Below are 25,154 nucleotides of genomic sequence, written 5' to 3' on the forward strand. Positions count from 1 at the left end.
TGATACAACCTTGCTTGCTGAAAGTAAAGAGGACTTAAAACAGTTACTGATGAAGATCAAAGGGCACAGCCTTCGGTATGGATTACATCTCAATGTCAAGAAAACAAAAATCCTCACCACTGGACCAATAAACAACATTCTTATCAACAAGAAAAGACTGAAGTTGTCAAGGACTTCATTCTTCTTGGATCAACTATTAACACTCATGGAAGCAGCAGTCAAGAAATCAAATGACGTACTGCATTAGGCAAATCTGCTGCACAAGACCTTTTAAAGTATTGAAGAGCAAAGATGTCAGCTTGAGGACTAAGGTGCGCCTGTCCCAAGCCATGGTATTTTCAATAACCTCATAGGGATGCGAAAGCTGGATAGTGAATAAGATGGACTGTAGAAGAATCGACACATTTGAGTTACGGTGTTGGAGAAGAATATTGAAAGTGCCATGGGTTGCCAAAAGAACCAATGGATCTGTTTTGGAAGAAGTGCAGCCAGAATGCTCCTTGGAGGCCAAGATGGCCAAACTTAGTTTCTTGTATATCGGACATATTGTCAGGAGGGGCCAGTCGCTGGAGAAGGATATCATGGTTGGTAGGGTGGAGGGTCAGAGAAAAAGAGGAAGACCCCAATGAGATATTTGGCTAAGTGGCAGCATCAATGGACTCAATCATGGCAACAGTAGTGTGGTTGGCCCAGGATCCGGCAGTGTTTCATTCTGCTGTGCAAAAGGTCGCTTATGACGATTGTGGTCTGAAGACCTAGGGGGTACTGGGGAAGGATTGCATGGAGGGGATTGTAACCACAGCAATGAGACAATACACAATAGAAGGAATGTAAAACTAATGTTCTCCCATGTAAACTATCACATAATTCACAATAAAACATTTAAGAAAAAAAAAACTTAGTGTATATATATATATTGAAAACTTATGCATTCTATTGTGAAAAATAAATACTGAACTCTATGTGTATACTGAAGTTAAAAAAAAAAAAAAAAGGTCACTTATGAGTCGGCACTGACTAGATGGCACCTAACAACAACAATATTCCTGTCACTGTAAGTACTTAGTAAATAAACACTGAATGAATGAATGAATAAAAAATTCCCAATTCTATATACTATTCTTTAGGAATAATATTCAAGATCTTGGAATGTACTTTTTGTTGTTGTTGTTAGAACAACTCAGAAAAATAAAATTCCAATTTTATTACTGAACCACATTGATTCACACATATATCATACAGGCCAAAATAAATAAGTAAATACAGCAACTCAAACAAAAAAAAATGGAAAGAAACTTTATATCTTTGGCCTTTTTTGACCATCTCATATATACCAACTACTTATAATACAGTTACGTACATACACAAAAAAAGTTACTGGAATGCTCGGAATAAGACTGTAATTTTTGTTGTTGTTTTTGCTTTTTTTTAACTTAAGTTTTTTGTTTTTCTCTTTTGAGATTATAATGAACGTGTTCACACCACAAGTAAAGTCAGAATTAGGTCAGAGAATGCTCCACAGGCTGGTTTGGTCATCCGAGATTATTAAAAACGGCTAACCTCTAACAATATGTAAATAAAAAATACAAACAAATTTTTATTTTTAAAGTACTTTTAAGAAAAAAAAGCAGGGCCTTGGAAGCTTTGGGTTTTTTTTCTCCTCTGTTGCAAATTCACATTGTGGTTTTGGTTGGGTGGTGGTGAGCGCGTGTTATCTGCAGGTGGGACTCTCTACTAGAAGGTGACCACGTTTAGATTCTGAGACGGGAAGTGGAGGGTGAATAGGTCATGGTGGCCTTTTTAAGTTGAACTTTTCTTCTTTTTTGCTGCCTAGTCATCCTCATCGGTCTTCTGCTTCTTGGTGTCAACATCCTCCTCCTCATCATCTCCAGCTGCCTGTTTACCTGCAGCTGCCTTGACTCCTCATCTTCATCTTCTTCATCTCCATCTTATTTCTCACCATCACCTTCTTCCTCTTGCTCTTCCTCCTCCTCACCTTCTTCCTCTTTCTTGTCTACATCATTGTCAACCTCCTGTTCCCCATTTTCCTCTTTAGCGTTCCCATTGGCGGTGCTTCTCTTCCATTTTCTGTTTCCTCCACAACCTCCATTGTCTCCTTTAAGTCCTTGGTGGTGATCTCGGAGCTGATGTGGTGGGGCGCGCCGGTGATCCCATACAGAGGATGACAAAGAGAGCGTGAGTTCCGGGACTCTGGTGAGAGAGCTTCCAGAGTCTGCGGCGGAGGAGGATTGCGCGGAGGTGGCTGCTGCGAGTGGTGGGTCAGGCACAATGCTAAGATAGCTTTTCAGAGCAGTCAGTGAAATGTACTTTGTGATGATGAATGTGACACCATTCCTCTTCAATCTGTTATTCCAGCATAGTAAATCATGTGATTGTCAGACTGCTAGATTCAAAATGTGTGGATCATGATAAGCTATGGAAAACATTGTGGAAAATGAGTATTCCAGACTACTTAATGGTGTTCATGAGGAAACTATACATAGACCATGAGGCAGTTGTTCCAAAAGGACAAGAGGACACTAACTGGCTTAAAATCAGGAAAGGTGTGCGACAGGGTCTACTCTTTTACCATGTTTATTCAATCTATATGCTGAGCAGATAAGCTAAGAAACTAGATTATATAAAGAAGAACATGGCATCAGGATTGGAGGAAGACTCATTAACAATCTGCAATATGCAGATGATACAACCTTGCTTGCTGAAAGTGAAGAGGACTTAAAATACTTACTGATGAAGATCAAAGACCACAGCCTTCTGTGGTTTGCACCTCAATGTAAAGAAAACAAAAATCCTTACCACTAGACCAATAAACAACATCTTGATAAATGGAGAAAAGATGAAAGTTGTCAAAAACTTCATTTTGCTTGGACCCACCATCAACACTCATGGAAACAGTAGTCAAGAAATCAAGTTACGTATTTATTGTGTTAGGCAAATCTGCTGTAAAGTATACAAGAGCAAAGATGTCAGTTTAAGGACAAAGATGCGCCTGACCCAAGCCATGGTATTTTCAACAGCCTCATAAGCATGTGCAAGTTGGACAGTGAATAAGGAAGACGGTAGAAGAACTGATGTATTTCAGTTATGGTGCTATAGGAGGAGAATATTAAAAGCATCATGGACTTTCAGAAGAACAAACAAATCTGTGTTGAGAGAAGTACAACCAGAATGCTCCTTAGAAGCCAAGAAGGCCATACTTCATCTCTCACACTTTGGACATATTATTAGGAGAAACCAGTCCTTGGAGAAGCACCTCATGCTTGGTAAAGTAGAGGGTCAGCAAAATAGAGGAAGACACCGAACAAGATGGATTAGCACAGTGGCAGCAGCACTGTGCTCAAGCATAATAGCAATTGTGAGGATGGTTCCAGGACTGGGTGATGTTTAGCTCTGTTGTATATAGGGTCTCTAAGAAGTGGAACAGACTTGATGACACCTAAGAACAATAGGAGTAATATTATCATCCACAAAGGTGTTAATTCAAATATGATTCCAACACAAAATGAATGGAAGCCGATCATATCATTACCAGGAACCATGGAGTGAGGTCTTTTCTGAGTCAGGCTACAGAGCATCATGAAAGAACTCGAGGAGAGGGTTAGGAAAATGGGTTCTAGCTTCAGTTCAGACACTAAGGGCACCTGTCAGTTTAAACTAATATCTAACTACCACACACTGCATTTCCCTGTAAAATCAGGGCTCAAATGAACTTTAAGTGTCTCACTGATGGGCTATACAGACCTGCTACAGAATTAGACAAGTTCCCAGTTTACTAATCCAAGAACATAGAATCTTCCTACCAGTTCTAAGAAATGATCATTTGGCTACTAACAGAAAAGTTGGTGGTTCAAACCCACCCAGTGGCTCCACAGGAAAAAGAAAGGAGGATCTGCTCCTATATAGATTACAGTCTAGAATACTCCATAGGCCAGTTTTAGTCTGTTACATGGATTGCTATAAAACAAAAATCAACTTGACAGCAGCTAGCAAGTACCCTTTTTACAAGTGGTTATAATTACTTACCCTGCAATAGTCATTTGTTGCTGTTGTTAAGCGCCTAGTAGATTTGAACCACTGATCTAGTGGTTCAAACTTATATTGCAGTCAAATTCTTATCCTACTGTGCTACACCAGGACTGCTTCCATGAAAAGGAATCTTTACAAAAGCAACTCTCATAGTTCTGTAATCATACTTAGCATGAACAAGGACATGGTCTCATCCAAAAGGAAAAATCTAAATCAGGGCCCAGATGTCCTTGATCAGTCTGTTTGCCCTAGCTTCCCAATGGTCCAGAAAACATGCTTCCTAAGAGAACATGTATACCTGATTAAATATCCTGTTATATGAGCGGTTTTTATAGTAAGTTTGGTCTGAGAATCACAATTATAAATTAGTTTCCCCACAACCTCTAAGATTTCTTTTACTGCTAGCATGCTGTATTTCTATAAACTTTTAAATCCTTACCCAGTTGTGGAGCTGATAACTTTGTTTCTATCAAAATATGTTCCCATCAGGAAAATGTTTGCTTCCATCAGATATGCACTGTCTAAATCATTTAATAATGTAAAGGAGTCCTGGTGTGGTGTTCTGGATTAGTGCGCTGGACTGCAAAGTCCTTTGAACCACAAGGATGGGTGTTCAAGCTCACCAGCTGCTCCTTGGAAACCCTATACAGGGTCGCTATGGGTCGGAACTGACACGACACCACTTAACAACAATAATAACAATCATTTAAAAGAAACACAAGTAATTTTGACTTACAGGAATTTTAACTAGTTTGAGTGAATAATAAAATAATGGTAAAATCCTTTGGAAATGCAGTCAGTGAGATGTAGTCAATGCATTATCTAAACATATCTTAAGTTGTTGTTACTTAACATTCATATCCCACCTGTTAGCATTATTGTAAGGGTGGCAGGGGAAGCAGGCCATCTGTTTCATCGCTAGAAGCGCTACTCTCCTGAGGTCACTTGTTGTGATTATCAATAGGGCCTCTAAGAAAACAGTGACTCTCTGCCCTAAGTGGCTGGACGCTCAGATGTCCTTCTTCCAATTTTCGCACTAATTTACTGAGCAACTTCTTAGCAGGAGATTCTAATCTTGAGCAGTCTCTTTAACCCAATCTTAAACAGACTTGTTAATGACAACTTGGTTTTCTCTTTCAAGCTTTCAGATTATATTACATTTTTTCTATACATTGTTCTCTAGAAATAATATTACTTATCATTTACAAAGGTGTTGGCTAGGTTAATTAAAATATTCTAAAACAGGAACCAAATTGAAAAACTAACCAATGATGATTATTCCTTCATGTCTATGAGTTTACGAATCATTTAATGTCACGGTTCATTCTTTATCCCATTACAGACACCTTCTTCAAAGAGGAGTCAGTACAGGCTGGTCCATTCATGCCTGAATAGTTCCATATTTAAGTATGAAAAACAAGGCTCTCGGAGTTCGCAGGGTATCAGTTGAGATGTGCAGACCTGAAAGAACTTGCTACTGAATGCCAAGACAGTTGGAAGACAGCTAGCTGGCCGAGTGGCTGGGAAAGATCCCTATCTGTGTCCATCTCAAAGAAGAGTGGTTTAACAGGATGTGAAAATTATGGAACATATATTATTAATATCAAATGCAAGGAAATCTTACTAAAGATAATTCAAAAATGGTTATATAAGTACATTGACAAGGAATTGCCAGAAATTCATATCAGATGCAGAAGATGACTTGGAAAAAGGGATATCAATGCTGATGTCAGATGAATCTTGGTTGAAAGCAGAGATTACCAGAAAAATATCTACCTGACTTGCATTGACTACACAAAGGCTTACGTTTGACTGTGTGGAACATAAACAATAATGGATAACATTGCTATGAACAGGAAATCAAGAACATTAAATTGTGCTCATGTAGAACCTGTCCATAGACTAAGAGGCAGTTATTCAAATAGAATGGGGGATAGTCAATGTTTTATAATCCAGAAAGGACTACAGTATAGTTGTAGCCTTCCATTATATTTATTCAATCTGTGTGCTGAGCAAATAATACAAGAAGCTGGAAACTACGAAGAATGACATCAGGAGGAAGACTCATTAACAACCTGCAATATGCAGATATCACAAGAATACTTGAAGCACTCACTGATGAAGATCAAAGCCTACAACCTTTGATATGAATTATACTGCAATATAAAGAAAACAACAATCGTAACAACTAGACCAATGAACAACATCATGATAAAAAGAGAAAAATCAAAGCTGGCAAGTATTTTAGTTTACTTGGATCTACAATCAATGCCTATAGAAGCAACAGTCAAGAAATCCGATGATGCATTGCATTGGGCACGTGTGTTGCAAAAGATCGCTTGAAGATGTTTAAAAAAAAAAAAAAAAAGGCAAAGATGTCCCTCACTTTGAGGACTAAGGTAAACCTAACCCAAGTCATGATATTTTCAATTGTCTCCAATGCACGTGAAAGCTGAGCAACCGATAAGGAAGATTGGAGAAGAATTGATGATTTGAAATAGGCTGCTGGTGAGGAACAAACAAATCTGTCTTAGAAGTACAGTCAGAATACTCCTCAGAAGGAAGGATGGCGATACCTCATCTCAAGTACTTTGGACATGTTATGAGGAGTGACCAGTCCCTGGTAAAGAGCATTATCTTGGTAGACAGTCAGCAAAAAAGAGGAAGAGTCTCAAGGAGACAGACTGACATGGTGGCTGAAACAATGAGTCAAACATAATGATTGTGAGGATGGACAGTTATGTTGTTCTGTTGTACGTGGGGTTGCTAAGAGTTGGAACAGACTCAATGGAACCTAACAAAAACAACCATTTAAGAATACTTCTAATTGTCACTAATTACTAATAAAAGTCCAGTCCTACTAAATAAAGGAGCTCTGGTAGCGTAGTGGTTACAAATTTTGGGCTGCGAACCGCAAGGTCAGTAGTTCAAAACTACCAGCTGTTCCATGGGAGAAAGATGAGGCTTTCTGCTCCCGTAAAGATTTACAGCCTCGGAAACCCTGTGCAGGGTTGCTAGGAGTTGGAACCGACTCCACAGCACATAACAACAACAACAACTAGTATTAGGCATTTTGGAGCTAGAAGATTTAGAAAAGGGAGATAACCGATGTCTAAAGCAAACTTCACCAATGTCACAGTTTTGCCCAGCATTAGCTTCCAGAAACAGGTGTCAGCTTTGTGGGGAAAGCAGAATGGTTTCAAAAATTCAACCCTAACAGCAACAACAAAAATACAGAAAATACAACTGTACCACTACAAATTACTGTCTTTGATGATACTTCATAACTTGGGAGCATCTGTAAACCTTGGCCTTTCTTTATTGCTCCCAATCAATTAGAGCAAGGCCCAGTGACCACATAAGGCACAAAAGCAAGGGTCACACAAGGGGAGAGGACCAGTCTGGCCCAGAGCTAGACTCTGGGACTACATTGCCTCTACATACAAAGTTGCCAGCAGCTGGGATCACAACCCTAGTGTTGATTTGATCAGTTGGCAGAGTAGAGTTGATAGACATGCTGGAGGCTTCAATGGGAAATTTTAATATCAAGGCAACATGTGTCCATTTAAGACACCTTTTTCCGACTACTTTTCTTGTTGATACCAATCTTTTTCTGGTTTCTATATTATTTTATTGTTTCATCATGCTCAAAAACTATATAAATGAGCATTAAGAAAAAATACAATTCAGAGGAGAAGGTTGAACAAAATGTAAGGTTTTTAGCCAAATCAAGGATGTGCCATTTTGAAAAGCACACAAGGATACAATCAATCATAAAATTAAGTAGCAAATGCAAACAACCTATGTGCTTGACCATATATTATGGCCTTTTTCTTTAGAGAAAATGCCCCTTTTTCACCTATTTAGCTTAAGATTAAAGAGACATATTTACTGTAAGCAAGTGTAGTCAAATAATTATTATTATATAATGAACACAGTACTTCCTTTTCTATGTATATGACGATGAACACAATTTATGGCAGTATGTAGTACAGTTTTTAAAGACAAGCAATAACTAATATTCACATCATGAAAGAACATGGAATTACATGTTTAAATACAGCTAAGCGTGGTACTGTGGGTTAATGCACCAGACTGCAAAGCAAATTGAACTGCAAGGTCAGTGGTTCAAGCTCACCAGCTACTCCTCGGAAACCCTATACAGGGCCGCTATGGGTCGGAACCGACTTGGTGGCACTTCGTAACAACAACAAGCTCTACTACTCCCATCTGAAAGAATACTTACTGATGAAAACACACCACACAGAAATACTTTCTTGAAGTACATAATCAAAATCTGCTTTGAAACTGGAGTCCTGGTATGGCACTGTAGAATAAGCACTGGACTGTTAACCACAAGGTGGGTGGTTCGAATCTATCAGTCACTCCTCAGAAACCCTCTATAGGGTTGCTATGAGGCAGATCTAACTTAACAACAACTTAGAAACTTATCTGTAGTGGTACCATCCATAGCTCATGTACCTTCTTCTCTCAGGGGATGGAACCTCACCCTTGTCTCTCACCTCATCACTCTGAGCTGGAGCCCTTCCGGTCTCCACTCTGGGAGACCTTCCTCCAGACCTTCCCAGAAGGGAAGGAAACACAGCATCTTTCTTTGCTCTCTTCCTTTCTGCTGCACTTGTATAAACTCAAGTCTCCTACAACGTAAAAATTCTCTTTTCATGTATTTCCATTCATTACCAACATATATCCCTTTTTCCTCTACTGCTTAGTTTCTTGGGAAATCAAGCATACTCCTCAGCTCTAATTCTTCACCTTTTAAACGTCAACTGTCATCAATCCCACACCTGCCAGCCCCCAATAACCTTTTCAAAACTGCTCTAATCAAAGTGACCAGTGACACTCCCTTTGATTAAACCTAATAGACAGGTTTTATCCTTACTCAGTCTCACTCTAACATCTGACAGTGTGGGTCAAGTGAATATGCTATAGCAAAGAATCCATTACTTGAAAAGTGATCATTACCTGCCTCCCAATATGATAAGGAAACTTCGGTGGTGCCTTAAAGAAACTTCTCAGACGAATCTGCTTTCTACTTTTTCATAATGTTCAGTATTATTCCTAAAGATAGTGACAGAATGCAATCTTGGTACCAAAGAGTCTAAATGCATTCCACTTGTCTTGAGTATTGTATTTAGCAACTTAAATTCTTTTCATGCAAATATAGTCCATTGATTATCTCATATATTTATCACCATTCATTATAAAGAAAAAAAATTTTTTTTCTTTAAAAAATATGAAGCACAAGGGTTCTAAGAAGGCTTATGCCTTTTTTGTGACCAAATTAGCTGTCAAAAGAAAGTTTTAAAAGCTTACCAAATAGCTCCTATTCTTTGGAAAGCAGCTTCAAAGGTAAAGAGTTTAATACAGGTAACTTGTACATGATAGTTACATTTCAACAATTTATAGACAATAAATGTAGCAATAGTGAGGTTGGCCCAGGATTGGGTAGTGTTTCGTTCCGCTGTGCATAAGGTCATTATGAGTCGGTACTGACTTGATGGCACCTAACAATAGCAACAACATGTAACCTTAAAAAAAAAACCTTACCTAATAAACTCACAAGTAGTTTATTTATTTCCTTATCCATAGCATTTATCTTTAGTCCTCTAGACAGATATAGTTGTCTTTCATTTATGCATACTAGAATGGCTCCTCTAAAAAGGGTGTTTACCTTACATAAGCAATTTAAATATAAATCCACATGCAAAGTAGTCTCAGGGCTCCTTAAATCTAGATAAGACATGCCCCAAGGGCATACCCAGCTAATGGAATAGTCTAAGGTAGGCTAACAATAATGAGCTCACACATACCAAAGATTGTGAGGATGACACATAAGGTCTCCATGAGTTGGAGCGGACTCAAAGGCAATTAACAATAACATCATCTCTTTAGGCTCAGTTGTGTAAACTCCTCCACTTGGTCATACTAGCACTCCACCACACCTGGCTTTAACTCATCTCGCATGTTCTTTATACAGCTGTCTCTATACTATACTCGCCACCTTACTCTTTCTTGAAAACTCCTCATCCTTCAGGTATAATCATAAATACCTATATAATAGAAACCTTCCCTGATTCCCCAGGATAAATTAAATCACTACTATACTGGTGTGGGGCTGTGGGTTAATGCGCCAGACTGCAAAGCCTTTTGAACTGCAAGGTTGGCAATTCAAGATCACAGCTGCTCCTCAGAAACCCTATACAAGGTTGTTATGAATCTGAACTGACTCAATGGCACTTAACAACAACAATATACTTTCACAATGGAGTCCTGGTATGGTGCTTTAGGATAAGCACTGGACTGCTAACCACAAGGTCGGCAGTTAAAACCCACCAGCAGCTCCTCAGAAACCCTATAAAGGGTTGCTCTGAGTTGGAACCAACTCAACAGCACTTAACGACAACAGTGACTCTGTGGGAAGACAGACTTGGCAGTGAATTTCATAAGGATTCCAATGCATAAAGTCCTATGGGGAAGTTCTATTCTGTAACATGGGTCACCATAAAATGGATCAACATGTCGGCATCCAAGAGCAGTGAATTTTCACCAAGCCCCTTGCCTTGCCCCTTTATCATGGTTGTCTCATTTGGCTTCACCTGTTCATTTGTACCTACGCCTCTAGTTCTATGGTTTTAAAGTGTTGTTATGAGTCAAAATGGACTGGCGGGCAATGGATTTGTTTTTCCGTTAAGCTCAACAAGGAACCACTACATCTTGTTTACCACTTTAACCCCTAGACTTAATATCGTGCTTATGCGTGCCCTAAACTTAGCATTCATTGGCTGATCCATACAAAATCGTAACACTTTAGAAGTGTTCATTAAGATATGTAGAGAACAAAAACAAATATGAGCTGACCAAGCTCACTGTAATATCCAGTCTTAGCTATTCCAACAACACACTTAAAATCTTCTCAACTGCATTTACTTAGCCCTACTGTTTGAGCCCTATAACCTGGATGGAAGAGCAGTCATGGCCTTTGGCAAAAAGAGGATAAATACTTCCATTTTCTTGAACTGCCTTAAACATTCTAGCCCAGGCTTTGTAGTTGCCAAGCATCTATATAGCTGTCCTACAATCCTTTCCCTTATATTCAAACTTTCTATGAACTCTCTTAGATTGTGTTTCAGCCTGACTCCCCAGTAAGTGGTTTCCAAACTCAAAACTCAATACACATTTTAATTTCAATTACACTAAGATGAAATCTAGGCTACCTGTTGAAAAGTTTCCCTATCAGTAGGCACCTATCTGAACCTCCCTATCACTGGTCTCACTCGCCACTGAATATCTGGCCTGCCTCAAATGGACACTAAGGCAGACTTAACAGAAGATTTCAACAACAGTTACACTGTAGTCCTTCCTATCCACAGTCTCAACTCTCGAAATGGAAGCTATCTACAGAATCTGAGCCTGAAAACTCATATTTTGTTTTTGCTCCAAGAATCTTATTCTTAGTCATCATATATGGTGGTGGTGTGCTGTGGAGGAGTCCATTCTGACTCATAGTAACCTGGCATAGGGTTTCCAAAGCTGTAAATCTTTACAGGAGCAGAAAGCCTCATTTTCTCCCGAGGAACAGCTGGTAGTTTTGAACTTGCGGTCACAGCACGATTTGTAACCACTAGACTACCAGAGCTCTTTGTGTGTAAAATACAATGCTAGATATTGACAATAAATTAAAACAAAGTAAGAAATGATCCTTCTCTGTAAACAGATCAATTCATATTATAATTCACAAATATGTATAAAGATGTTCTGTTGTTGTTGTTGTTGTTGTTGTTATGTGCCGTGGAGTCGGTTCCTGTACAGGATTTCCGAGGCTGTATATCTTTACAGGAGCAGAAAGCCTCATCTTTCTCCCGCAGAACCACTGATAGTTTCAAACTGCTGACCTTGAGGTTCACAGCCCAATTCGTAACCACTACGCTACCAGAGCTCCTTCATAAAGATGTTCTAAACATCCGGGAAAAAAAAGCATCTAACTCATCTCTACGTCTCCCTGGAGGAGGCAATGTCATTGTTGTTAAGTGCTGTCAAGTCTGTTCTGAATCACAGTAACTCTGCACAGGGGTTCCAAGGAGCAGGCGATGGGATTGAACCACTGACCCTGTGTTCACAGTCCAGTGCTTCTCTGACAGTGCCATAGCAGGTGTCAGAGGAGATAATAGTGGAGTCTTAATGGATGATGAGAAGTTAAAGACATCTTGAAATAGGATAGAAAGAACATTATTAAAAGAAACATCTTGAGCAAAATCCAGAATCATAATATGCCAGATACCTTGTTGTGAAGAAAAAAAAAGCTCAACAGTGCTGGAATATAAGGCATGAAGCCCCAAGTCGTGGAAGTTTAGATGCAAGAAAAGGACAGGTTAGACCACAGGCAGTCATACCTAACATACTAATGACCTTTATTTTCTTACTTTCTTTCTCTTGTGACATGTGATACCCTTGTAAACTTTTAAGCAGAAGATTGGCATGATCAGGTTTGCTTTTAGATAGGTTCTTCTACTGGAGAGTATGCAGAAGAGATTCGAGGGCACAACAGTGAGACAGACACAAAAGAGCCCACTGTAGACAATTAAGAAAGATGATGAGGACCTTGACCAGCATCCTGGCAGTAGGTGTGGAGAAGAAATGCATATGAGAAGCCAGAGCTCATAACTTAACAGCAAAGATTTGGAAAACAAAACACACACAGAATGATCAACTCTAAATAAAAGGAAGTACTAGAGAACTTCTGGTGTGGTGCTGTAGGATAAGCACTGAACAATGAACCACAAGGTCGGTGGTTCAAACCCACCAGCTGCTCCTTGGAAACTCTATACAGGGTCGCTATTATACTTAATGGCACTTAACAACCACAACAGAGAACTCAAACCAAACCAAAGCTAATGCCATTGAGTCAGTTCTGACTCATTTGTTGTTGTCGTTAGGTGCCATCGAGTTGGTACCAACTCATAGCGACCTTATGCACAGTAGAATGAAACACTGCCCGATCCTGGGCCAACCTCACCACTGTTGCCACACTTGAGCCCATTGATGCCGCCACTTGGCCAATCCATCTTGTTGGAGGTCTTCCTCTTTTTCTCTGACCCTCCACCTTACCAAACACGATATCATTCTTCAGAGACTGTTCCCTCCTGACAATATATCTGAAGCATGAGAGATGAAGCTTGGCCATCTTGGCCTCCAAGGAGCACTCTGCCTAAACACTTCTTCCAAAATGGATCTATTAGTTCTTTTGGTAGCCCATGGCACTTTCAGTATTCTCCTCCAACACCATAACTCAAAAGCATCAGTTCTTCTGTCTTCCTGATTGAATGTCCAGCTTTCACATGCCTATGAGGTTATGGAAAATACCATGGCTTGGGTCAGGAGCACCTTAGTCCTCAAGCTGACATCTTTGCTCTTCAACACTTCAAAAAGGTCTGGCACAGCAGATTTGCCTAATGCAATCCGTCCTTTGACTTCTTGACTGCTGCTTCCATGGGTGTTGAAAGTTGATCCAAGAAGAATGAAGTCCTTGACAACTTCAATCTTCTCTCCATTGATAAGAATGTTGTTGATTGCTTCTGACTCATAGTTACCATGTAATGGTAATGACAGAGGAGAACTACCCCATGGAGTTTCCAAAGCTGAAAACCCTTACAGAAGCAGACTACCATATCTTTCCTTCACTGGGTGACTGGTAGTCTTAACCAAGCACTTTAACTATACCACCAGGATTCTTTTACAGGAGGACAGAAGAAGATTTACATTACCACAGCAAAAGGGCAGCCAAAGTCACGGAGTAAACATGTCTGTTTTACGGATACAGGGAATATAGATACAATGTTGTGTGACCTAAGACACAGGGGACAGTCATTCCTGATGAGGAAGCATTTCCTAGGGTAGCTGGGTCTCAAAGGGTGGGTAAGGTTTGCAAATGCAGCGATTGAGGTCAGGGGGCATTTAAGGCTAAGGGGAACTCAAGACTGAAACAACAAAGCTGCAGGGACTATTCTGAGAACTAATAATTATGTTGGGCTGGAGCACAGGTGACACAAATTGAAAGAACGAAAAGGGTGGAATTTAAAGGTAGATTTGAGCCTGAAGTTGGAGGATGCAAACACTGAGTTATCATTTTGATTTATAACAAACACCATATGCATTAACTACCATTATACACTGCCTGAAATTTTTGAAAAGTAACAATTTGCCTAGATTTACCTCAGTCATCACATGATTTTTAGTCTTTTCATAGGAAGGAAATGTGCTTCTAAAACTTTATCTGCTCTGCAAAATACCACCACAATTATTACCTGCACCTGGATTTTCCCTACACCTGTTTTCTATAGACAAGAAACCATGTACGTAAAAATGCAATATAATAGGAAGCTTTAAGATATACAATTAAGGAGGGCTGGTAGCATAGTGGGTTACACGTTGGGCTGCTAACCACAAGGTCATTAGTTTGAATCCACCAGCTGCTTTAAGGGAGAAAGGTAAGACTTTTCGAACCTGTTAAGATTTATAGCTTCAGAAACCTTCACAGGATTGTTGTGAATTCAAACCGACTCTATAGCACACAACAACAAGAAGATATAAAATGAGTGAAAATAGTCACATAATTCTTAGAGGATTTTACAAGTCCCTGGTATGGTAGTACAGCCTTTTAGAAAGCAAAAAAAAAAAGACATCATTATATAATATGAAACATTAAAATTTCCATTAAAAAGGTTAAAATGAGTCTTAAATAAGATGCACTCATACTACGAATTTCTTTACAGTAACTGAACAGAATCTTCATTATTTTACTGTACTTAAAGTTCTCTAAAAACCTTCTTGCCAGTAATTTGGACTGATGAATGTAGTCAATAAAGAGAAGTGTCTACTTTAACACTCCTCCCTCAATGCCTGTCCCTCTGGTGGTTTTCTGACAGGCTACTGTTAGATTCATTTACAGTAAAATAATTACCAGCTCCCTAGGCAAGGCACATAGCTGGTTATCTATTGTCCCTCAGAGGACTGTTGGACTGTTTTTAACAAGCATTCTAAATTACAAGAGCAACATCACTGCAATTAACAAATAGACAGGAACCACCAATCCAGTTTATATCTCAAAAGAGAAAAGAGTTTCTGAAATATGTTGCTGTGGTTCTTTTCTGAACAACCGTCTTGCAACCCTAAACTCAAGCAAATAAGCCCATGTCTCCTCAGAGCAGAGAACACATACAGAATAGCTTTTCTTGTGTGATTCTGAACAGAAAGACTAACACTATAAGCAGCCCATGTTACAAATGAGATCCGTTTCTAAGTGTGTCTTTAATTCGAATTTGTAGACGAATCGAAACAAGTGGCTAAGTTTCTTGTTTAGCTTTAATTTAGTGCAAGAAAATGTTTTCGGTGGTTTTAGAAGTACAAAAGCAGCAAGTGAAGGTGGTTATGATGAAGAATTGGTTGCAAACAGGAGTTGGTTTGGGGGACCCCAGTAGTGCTCAGTTAAAGTGCTCAGTTGCTAAATCCAAAGGTTTTGCTTTGAATGCACCAGTCAATCCACAGGAGGAAAATATGACAGTCTGCTTCCATATACATTTACAGTTTTGGAAACCAGGCAGTTCCACTTTGAGTAGGAATTAACAACAGTGGATTTGTTTTTTTGTGTTTCAAGGTTGGGTCAGTCATTTCAAAGTGAGGGTAAATTTACATAACATTAAAGGAGTGTGCATTGTCCCTGAGAAAGTAACCCAGGGACTTACTGTATGTATAATGGTTTAGAGAATTAACAGAGTGCAGACAGGAAAAGATACCAGCCCTCCCATCAGTATGTAAAGCACTGACACTTGATCATTTACAGCCCTGCCTGCTTGACATCTCCCAGTTTCCAGTCCCAAAGCAGTAGCACAGGGCACAACTCTGCCTTTCCATTTACACTGACATTCTAATCTCGAGAAGTGTCGAAATCAAATTTGGCAACTTTCCAGCCTATTTGAATTTGTTCATGTTTAGAAAAATGCAGTTGCACAGTGTATATTCATTGGAATCCCATGGAGGCTCCAAGAGGAGCTGTTCAGAGGGATTTCGGAATACAGGTCAGTGCCTGTAAGTCAATAAAACCACATCGCCCACTAATGGGGTTGAGGGAGGCCCTCAAATGAGACATGGACCTTGCCCAAATGCTTCTTTCTCTCCAAATAATAGTAAGGCACTATTACATAAATAGTCCCAACCAACAAACCCAAATATTTCCAAAGGGAATAAGCTTATTCAAAGGAAGTTTATGTTCTGTGTTGAATTCCTAATGGCTTTGAGCCAGAATTATTTATTGTTCCTCACTAACATCTTTCTGGAGTCCCAGTGTGGAGCTTTGAGATAAGAACTGGACTCCTGACAAGAAGATTGACGGTTAAACCCAATCTTGAAAACACTATACAGGGTCGCTGTGAGTCAGAACCAACTTGGTAGCATTTCACAACAACAGCAGTTCTCTACTGGAGCTACTTCCTATAACTAACTACCTTATCCTTCGAAAACAGTTGTATACCCTCTGACTCACGACGCCCCGTGAGAAGATGTCCCTTGAGCACTGCACCATGGAAGATGGGCAGCTTTCTGACTCAGATTCTGACCTCACGTTTGTGCCCAGCGGCAAACCGCTACAGGGGCCAAAAGTACCAGGTGGAGACGCTGCAGTGAGACCCTTCCAGAATATTGCAGCAGTGTGTGCACCAGTATCACGTTATCGAACTGTTACAAGTGTGGATACAGGCGAAGACAGTTTTTCTGATTCTGATGATAACAGCTCTCTTTGGAAGCACAAGCAACAGAAATGCTTTAATCCTGCTCCCAAACCAGAGCCATTTCAGTTTGGCCAGAGCAGCCAGAAACCATGTGTTGCTGGAGGAAAGAAGATTAACAACATATGGCGTGCTATCCTGCAGGAGCAGAGTCAAGATGCAGTGCCACTGAACTGGGTATCTTGGGAACGGAGGACACTATTGACAAAAGCAGACAATCTGAGACCTGCAATTATTTGCTTGCTAAGAAAGTTAAAAGGGGATCTGAAAAGCATACAAAAGAATTAGAGAGCTAGATGAATATATGCATGGTGACCAAAAAAAAAAAAAAAGGAATCAAAGGAAAAGAAAAATGGGCACAGTCGTCTCAAAAGGAAACGACCTGTCAAAGAAAGACTAGGGATGAGACTAGAAATGGACTATAAAGGCCGATATGAGATCTCAGAGGAGGATTCTCAAGATAAAGTGGCTGATGAAATTTATTTCAGGTTACAAGAACCAAAGAAAGAGCTGATAGCCCGAGTAGTGAGGAGAATTGGAAACAAAAAGGTGACTGAGCTTCTGATGGAAACTGCTAAAGTTGAACAAAATGGCGGCTTTTCTGTAATGAATGATAATCAAAGAAGAACACCAGGGGGAGTTTTTCTGAATCTCCTGAAAAATGCCCCTACTATCAGTAATGCATTGAGGACATTTTCTACATTGAAAATCAAAAACAATATGAAAACAAAAAAGCTGCTAGGAAGAGGAGGAAACAAGTGTTGGGAGAAAAGATGAAACAAGTCATTGAAAGTCTAAATTTTCAAGGAGATGATGATATATCATGACAAACATTTGCAAGTGACACAAATGAGGCTCTGGCCTCTCTTGACGAGTCACAGGAAGGACATGGAGAAACAAACTTGGGTGCAGAGGAAGCGATTGAGGTTGATCACTCTCATGATATAGATATCTTTTGATGATTTAGATATTTTGGACATCTGGAAAAATAAGCCATTCTAAAATAACATTGAAATAATAACTGTTCTTACTATGAATGCTCTGTTGTACTTTGCACTGAAAATCTGGAGGTGAGAGATTGTTTTCTTATTTTAAGTGAAAATGAATATGTAGGAAGATGAGTGTGGTTGACTGATAGAAACACTTAAAATATCTCGTGTCTGACAAAACACTCTAAAATATATAGCAAAGGATTAAATTTCTCAGTCTCATGCATGTGTTAATTATGATATCACTATTTTTTTTTTTTAAGTGATGCTAAAGCATTCAAAAGTTTGTTTTTTGGTTTCTCTTTGCATTGACTAATTGGTTTCAAAACATTCCACTAAAAGATCCTAAATCAGACACATAAGGAATCCTGTGAGCCAAAGTTAAGCACTAGGCTACTAACCAGTAGATTGGCAGTTCAAACCCACTCAGTGGCTCCAAGAGAGAAAGACCTTGCCATTTGATATAAAGATTATAGCCTAGGAAACCTGATGAGACAGTTTTACTCTGTCATATGGGACCACCATGGCTCAAAAATCAACTCACCTAATAATGAAATACAATGAAAAGCTATTATAAATGCCTTCAAATTTGGGTTTTCTGTATTCTAAAAACTTTAAGGCCATTTTATGTTTAGAGATTAAAATATATATTTATAGTGATGACTTTTCCCACTGTTTGGTCAGGAGTAAATAAATGTTAGCTTTTCAAATACAAAAATAAATAAAAATAAAAGCAGTTGTAGAGGATTGGTGATGAAAATCAAGTGATTATATTCAAATTTTAATATTAAAGATGACATTTTTAAACAAATCAGATGGACCTTATTTATTTGCTCAAGTGTATGTGTGTATGAATTATTTATAAAGCAATACAATAAAACCATGACATAAACATTATTCAGTACTTCCAAACTTTTTCCACCCTGTGCATACAGAGAAAATGACATTCTTCATATTGAACATGCGCAAGCATACAAACTTGCTTATTCAATATGTAACTGACCTGGGACCTCCAACCACCTTCCAACTGCTCTCCATAGCCCCCCACCATTGCTTTTGTAAAACAACAAATTTTCATTGGGAAAAATGTCAATCTGAAATCACTTGAAATCCTACCATTCAGAGACAGAGGTAACCACTATTTATGCATTTTAATGAATCATTTACATGATTCCAGTTTTCTTTCAAATCCTATACATAGATATACAAATTATACACATGAGGTGTCAAGCTCTATAATAAAGCATTTTTTTTCCCGTTGTTAATTTCATCAAATCAGTTCCAACACACAGTGATGCTGTGTATGTTGTTGTTGTTACTAAGTGTCATAGAGTCAGTTCTGACTCTTAGCAATCCTGTATAGGGTTTCCAAGGAGTGGCTGGTAAGCTTGAACCACCGACCTTGCAGCTCAAATGGACCTTGCAGTCCAGAGAATTAACCCACAGTACTACACCAGGAATCTGACTCTGTGTAGTTTGTATTAAAATCCAATTAAAGAGTTTTTCATCTTTAAGTTATAAACTTGAAGATGAAGAGGAAAAACAGGCCTTTTATATGTAACCTATTTGATCATTTTCTAGCTCATATGCATTGCTTTTGCTCTACTTATCTCTTATGTACCACTGACCTCGGTTTTTATGAGCAAACCTTAGAACCTGTCTACCTTGAACGCAGCAATTAGATGTACACCTCAGATCCAACAGTCAAGATACTATATTCTTCTTAACAGATCTAGAAAGATTCATTTTTAGTGGTTTCTGAGTCACTAAAGTAAATTTCTGTGAGCTTCCCTGGTTGACACACGGTGAACCAGAAGAGGTAATCCCATGATAAGACTCCACATGGAAAAGACAAGTAAAAGCACCTGCCCTATACATCTCTTCATTTGGCTGATTTTAATGTGTAACCCTTTGCTAAAATAAAACTTTATTTATAAGTTAATGGATTCCTGAGTTTTGTGAGTCATTCTAGTCAATTATCAAACCCAAGGATTGTTTTTGGAAGCCCTCAAATTTATAGTTAGTGTCAGAAGTCATGGGAATACTTGACATTCTGTACAAGTATACCCTTAATCTATAGTTTATGTAACTCCAGGAACCAGCTCATCCTCCTTCAGGTCTCTCCTCAGAGAGGCCTGCCCTTATCACCTACCTAAACTCTTCCCTTCAGTTACCCCATCACTGTGTTTCTTATTGCCATAAAACTATCACAGTAGGACTCTTTCCTGTATTTACTTGTATTATATTGATCGTAGAGGGCAGGAACCTTGTCTAGCTTGCTTACTACTGATCAGCAGCACCTAGAACAATGGATGACACGTAACATATACTCAGAAAACATCTTTGGTGAGCCATACAGGGAATGGGACGGATGCACTGGTTTTTGAGGAAACTTGGTCTGGGTAGCAGAGTACAAAATGGCTTCAAAAAGACACAGACATAACACAGAGATACATTCAGAGGGTATTACTATAAACTCATGACAAGTGTCCAAAGGCTAAATGAAAATGGTGTCAGTAAGAATAGAAAGAAAGAATTTTAGAGACCTCAAGATGATATTGTTGTTGTTGTGTGCTGTGGAGTCGGTTCTGACTCATAGTGACTTTGTATAGGGTTTCCGAGGCTGTAAATCTTTACGGGAGCAGAAAGCCTCATCTTTCTCCCGCGTAACAGCTGCTAGTTTTGAACTGCTGACCTTGTGGTTCACAGCCCAATTTGTAACCACTACGCTACCAGATGATAAACATAACAAATTCCAGTGACCCATTAAATACAAAGACTACAGGGAAAAGAAATGTTGAAAGTCAAGAAATCTGAGTTATATAGTTTAGGTTATATAGTAATATAGTCAGCAGTTCGAAACAACCAGCTGTTCTGTGGGAGAAAGATGAGGCTTTCTGTGCCCGTAAAGATTTACAGCCTCGGAAACCCTACACAGGGTTGCTATGAGTTGGAACCAGCTCCATGGTACACCACCACCACCACATAAGACTTCTATGACACTTAGAGTCTACAACTTCACAATTAGCTTTTCATTTATCCAACAATAGCCAACTACAAAATGACCACTGGTGGTGCTGTAGGATAAGTGCTGGACTGAAAACCACAAGGTCCATAGTTCAAACCACCAGTCATTCCTCAGGAGAAAGATGAGGCTTTCTGTTCCCATAAAGATTTGTTTTTAAGTGCTGTCAAGTCAGTTCCAACTCATAGCAACTCTGTGTAGCGTTTCCAAAGAAAGGCAAGTAGGTTTGAACTGCCGATCTTGTGGTTCAGACCAACCTGTGGCCCAGTGCTTATCCTACGGCAACATACCAGGGCTCCAAAAGGTTTGGTGGTGGTGATTATGTGCCGTGGAGTCAGTTCCGACTCATAGTGACCCTGTACAGGGTTTCCGAGGCTATAAATCTTTATGGGAGCAGAAAGCCTCATCTTTCTCCCACAGAACAGCGTATAGTTTTGAACTGCCGATCTTGAGGTCAGCAGCCCGATTTGTAACCACTATGCTACCAGAGCTCCTTCCATAAAGGTTTAGAGTCTCTAAAACCTATAGAACTCACTATGAGTCAGATGGTACCAATAACAACAACCAACTGCTGAGTTCCCAGCAGAGAGTCTCAGGAAGTTCACTGAACTTCTCACAGGTTCTCATTGGGACCAACTGCCAAAAGTAAACAGACATTTTTTCTTTTTTGTTTTATAACTGTGAATTAAGTAAAGGTTTACAGAGCAGATCATCAGTTTCACATTTAGCAAATCACATAATTTGCTTCATTATATGGCTGCAATGCCCTCCGTGCATGAACAATTAACAGCATTTACCTCTATTCACTTTAGCCACTATATTCCTCCCTGTGTCTCCTGTCACCCCGTCTTTCCTCTGCCAACTTCCCGCTGGTTGTATACTAACTCTTGTCAATGCATGTCTACCCTCTAGCACATGTATCATTCCCTCCCTGCCCCCAAACCATCATAGACAGACATGTTCTTATATGGATGATTCTCAGAAAGGATGCTGGACAGAACATATTGCATAAGAGTATTACATAAATGGGAGGCAGATAAGAATATTCACAGATGTAAACTGGCACGAAAAACAAACAAAAAGAAGCCAAAGAAATAAATTCAGTGGTCTCAGGTTTTATGACAGATGACACAGAGCGGTATACAGCTCTCCTGCCAGGCCCTGAAGAGACCACAGAAATGGTGAGTCAACCTGGGTTGTATTAAAGGCACTATGGGCTGCTGTTAAACTGCAGCAAAAAGCATTTCTTATTTGTTGTTAAGCTTTTTAAGGCTATTTTTATTCTTTCTTAATGTATTCAGTTGTACCTCCAAAAATTTTAGTATTCAAAATTGTGTTCCAAATAGAAAACAATCAGAATCATTTCCATTCAATATTTAAATTACTAACAATATTGTGTTGCTAAGTAACAAGTAAATGTGAGTAAATATGAATAAAATGCAGGCGCATAAAGTTTATAAAACTCATCAGCTATTAAGGCAAAAGGATACACGCCAAACAAATCACAAAACATGTAAAGGATAAATTCACGTAGTCTTCTTTAACAAAAACTAAATGATTGGATTAAACTCAGTTCTTAATTGAATTAAACTGGTCTTTTAATTTCCTGTTAGCCTGGGTCACTATGTTTTGCTTGTTGTTAAGTGCCAACGAGTTGATTCTGAACCATAGCGACCCTGTATAGGGTTTCAAAAGAGCAGCTAGTGAGCTTGATCCACTAACCTTGCAGCTTAAATGACTTTGCAGTCTGATGCATTAGCCCACAGCGCCACACCAGGACTCCTATATTTGCTTAATTGCAGTCAATTCAAACCCCTCACAAGCTTCTGTTATCTAACTGTGTTAATTGCTACAAGTTATATAAACTAAGAAGTAATTTCTCCCTATGGTCAAGCCACCATATAAAAGAAAAAGACTCTAAAGAAAGGAATTTAGATTCAGCTGTCTTGTATAAAGTGGATCCAAAACATTTCTTCATGACAAGGATTTTGTAAAGAGAATTATTTGAACGTATTTTGGAGCCAGCCTCATCTAAAGTTTCCCAGAACCCTTACAACACTTTTTGTTTTGTTTTGTTTTTTAAACAAAGTTTTTCAGGGAAATGAACTCCTGGTACCAAGATGTTGTTGTTGTTAGGTGCCATTGAGTCGGTACCAACTCAGCGATCCTACGAACAACAGAATGAAACACTGCCCTGTCCTGTACGAACCTCACTATCGTTGGTACATTTGATACCATTGATGTTGCCACGGTGCCAGTCCATCTCATTGGGGGTCTTCTTCTTTTTCTCCAACCCTCCACTTTAACAATGTCTGGTCCATCCTGACATTATGTCCAAAGTATGAAAGATGAAGTCTGGCCATCCTGGCTTCCAAGGAGCACCTTGGCTGTAGTTCTTCCAACATAGATCTATATGTTTGTTCTTTTGGCAAGTCCATGGTACTTTCTATATTCTCCTCCAACACTGTAACTCAAATGCATCAATTCTTTTACGATCCTCCTTATTTACTATCCAACTTTCGTATGCTTTTGAAGTCATTGAAAATACCATGGCTTGGATCAGGCCTCAAATTGACATTTTTGCTCTTCAACACTTTAAAGAGGTCTTATGTAGCAGATGTGCCCAATGCAATAAGTTCTGTATTACCTTTAGTAATACTTTACTCGCATGGGATATCAGTGATGTTGTCCAATGATTTCCACATTCTGTTGGATCTCCTCTCTTTGGAATGGGCCCAAATACAGATCTCTTCCAGTCAGTTGGCCAGGTAGTTGTCTTCCATATTGCTTGGCATAGATGAGTAAGTGCATTAAATGCCACATAACTTGTTGTAAGATTTCAATTTCTATTCCATCAATTCCTGGTGCTTTGTTTGTTGCCAATACCTTCAATGCACCTTGGACTTCTTGCAGGATCATTGGCTCTTGAGCATATGCTACCCTTGAAATGGTTGAATATCAACCATTTATTTTTGGTACAGTAACTTCTGTGTATTCTTTCCATATTCTTTTGATGCTATCTTCATCATTCAGTATTTTGTCCATAGAATCCTTCAATACCACAAGTCAAGATTTGAATTTTCTCTTCAGTTCCCTCAGCTTGAGAAATGCTGAATGAGTTCTTCCCTTTTGGTTTTCTAACTCCAGATCTTTGAACATTTTGTTACCATATTTGACTCTGTCTTCTAGAGTTGACCTTTTAAATTTTCTGTTCAGCTCTTGTACCGCTTCATTTCTTCCATTTGCTTTAGCATCTCTACACTGGAGAGCAATTTTCTGAGTCTCTTCTGACATCCATTTGGATCTTTTCCTTCTCTCCTGTCTTCTCAATGACCTTTTGCTTTCTTCCTGTATGGTGTTCTTGATGTCATCCCACAACTGTTCTGTTCTTCAGTGTTTAGTGTCTAATGACTCAAATCTGTTCTTCAGATCTCTAAATTCAAAGTTATTCAAGGTCATATTTCGGCTCTCATGGACTTGGTTTAATTTTCTTCAGCGTCAGCCTAAAATTTCCATATAAGCAATTAATGGTCTGTTCCACAGTCTGGCCCTGGCCTTGTTTTGGCTGATGATACAGAGTTTACACCATCTTTCCACAGATGTAGTCTATTTGATTTCTGTACATTCCATCCGGTGGGGTCCCTGTGTATAGTTGTCTTTTATGCTGTTTCAGGTACTAGGATAGATTTCTCAAATTCATGACACATCTGGTTAAAGCTGATTAAATACCTATCTATCAGTTATCAGTAATCTTTTATGATCTCACTTGAAATGTAAATAACTATAATTGAAAATCTCTGTGATTGGATTCTGAAATAAATAACTGCAATGTGTTATAGTCAATTATCCAATAGAAGCCTATTCTCCATCCCTAATCCATCCTGCTTGTGAACTTGACTAAAGACTAGCCAATCAAATGATTATATTATAATTTATTCATTCCCTGAACTTTGTGTTTGTTAGAAGTTTCTAGTTGAAATCATCATGTACACTAGTGACTTACAGTATATGAATGTATCTGTTTTTCTCTTTGTTCTGAATGTTGCTGTTGTTAAGTGATGTTCAATTGGTCCTGACCCATAGCAACCCTGTATAGGGTTTCCAAGTAATGGTTGGTGAGCTTGAACCACTGACCTTACAGATCAAATGACTGAGCAGTCCAGCATATTAACCCACAGCGCCATACCAGTACTAAGCCCTCCTAATCTCATTTTAAGGACTGAGTAGGTTTTGTTTGTTTTTTGCTACCATATATGCTATAATAATGCTGGTTGGTGGTGGTTATGTGCCATG

At 39.0% G+C, this 25,154-nt stretch overlaps 1 protein-coding gene and 1 pseudogene across 1 annotated transcript in view; one reads left to right on the forward strand and one right to left on the reverse strand.

Annotated features, from left to right (window-relative positions):
- The window catches only part of LOC102812110 (mitochondrial inner membrane protease subunit 2-like), a 1,190,436-nt gene that overhangs the window by 849,695 nt on the left and 315,587 nt on the right, over positions 1-25,154 (reverse strand). The gene's annotated exons all lie outside the window — the stretch shown is intronic.
- On the forward strand, positions 16,623-17,806 carry LOC102810562 (annotated as a pseudogene).

Source organism: Chrysochloris asiatica, unplaced genomic scaffold (genome assembly GCF_000296735.1).
Source record: "Chrysochloris asiatica unplaced genomic scaffold, ChrAsi1.0 scaffold00032, whole genome shotgun sequence".
Classification (NCBI taxonomy): Eukaryota; Metazoa; Chordata; class Mammalia; order Afrosoricida; family Chrysochloridae; genus Chrysochloris; species Chrysochloris asiatica.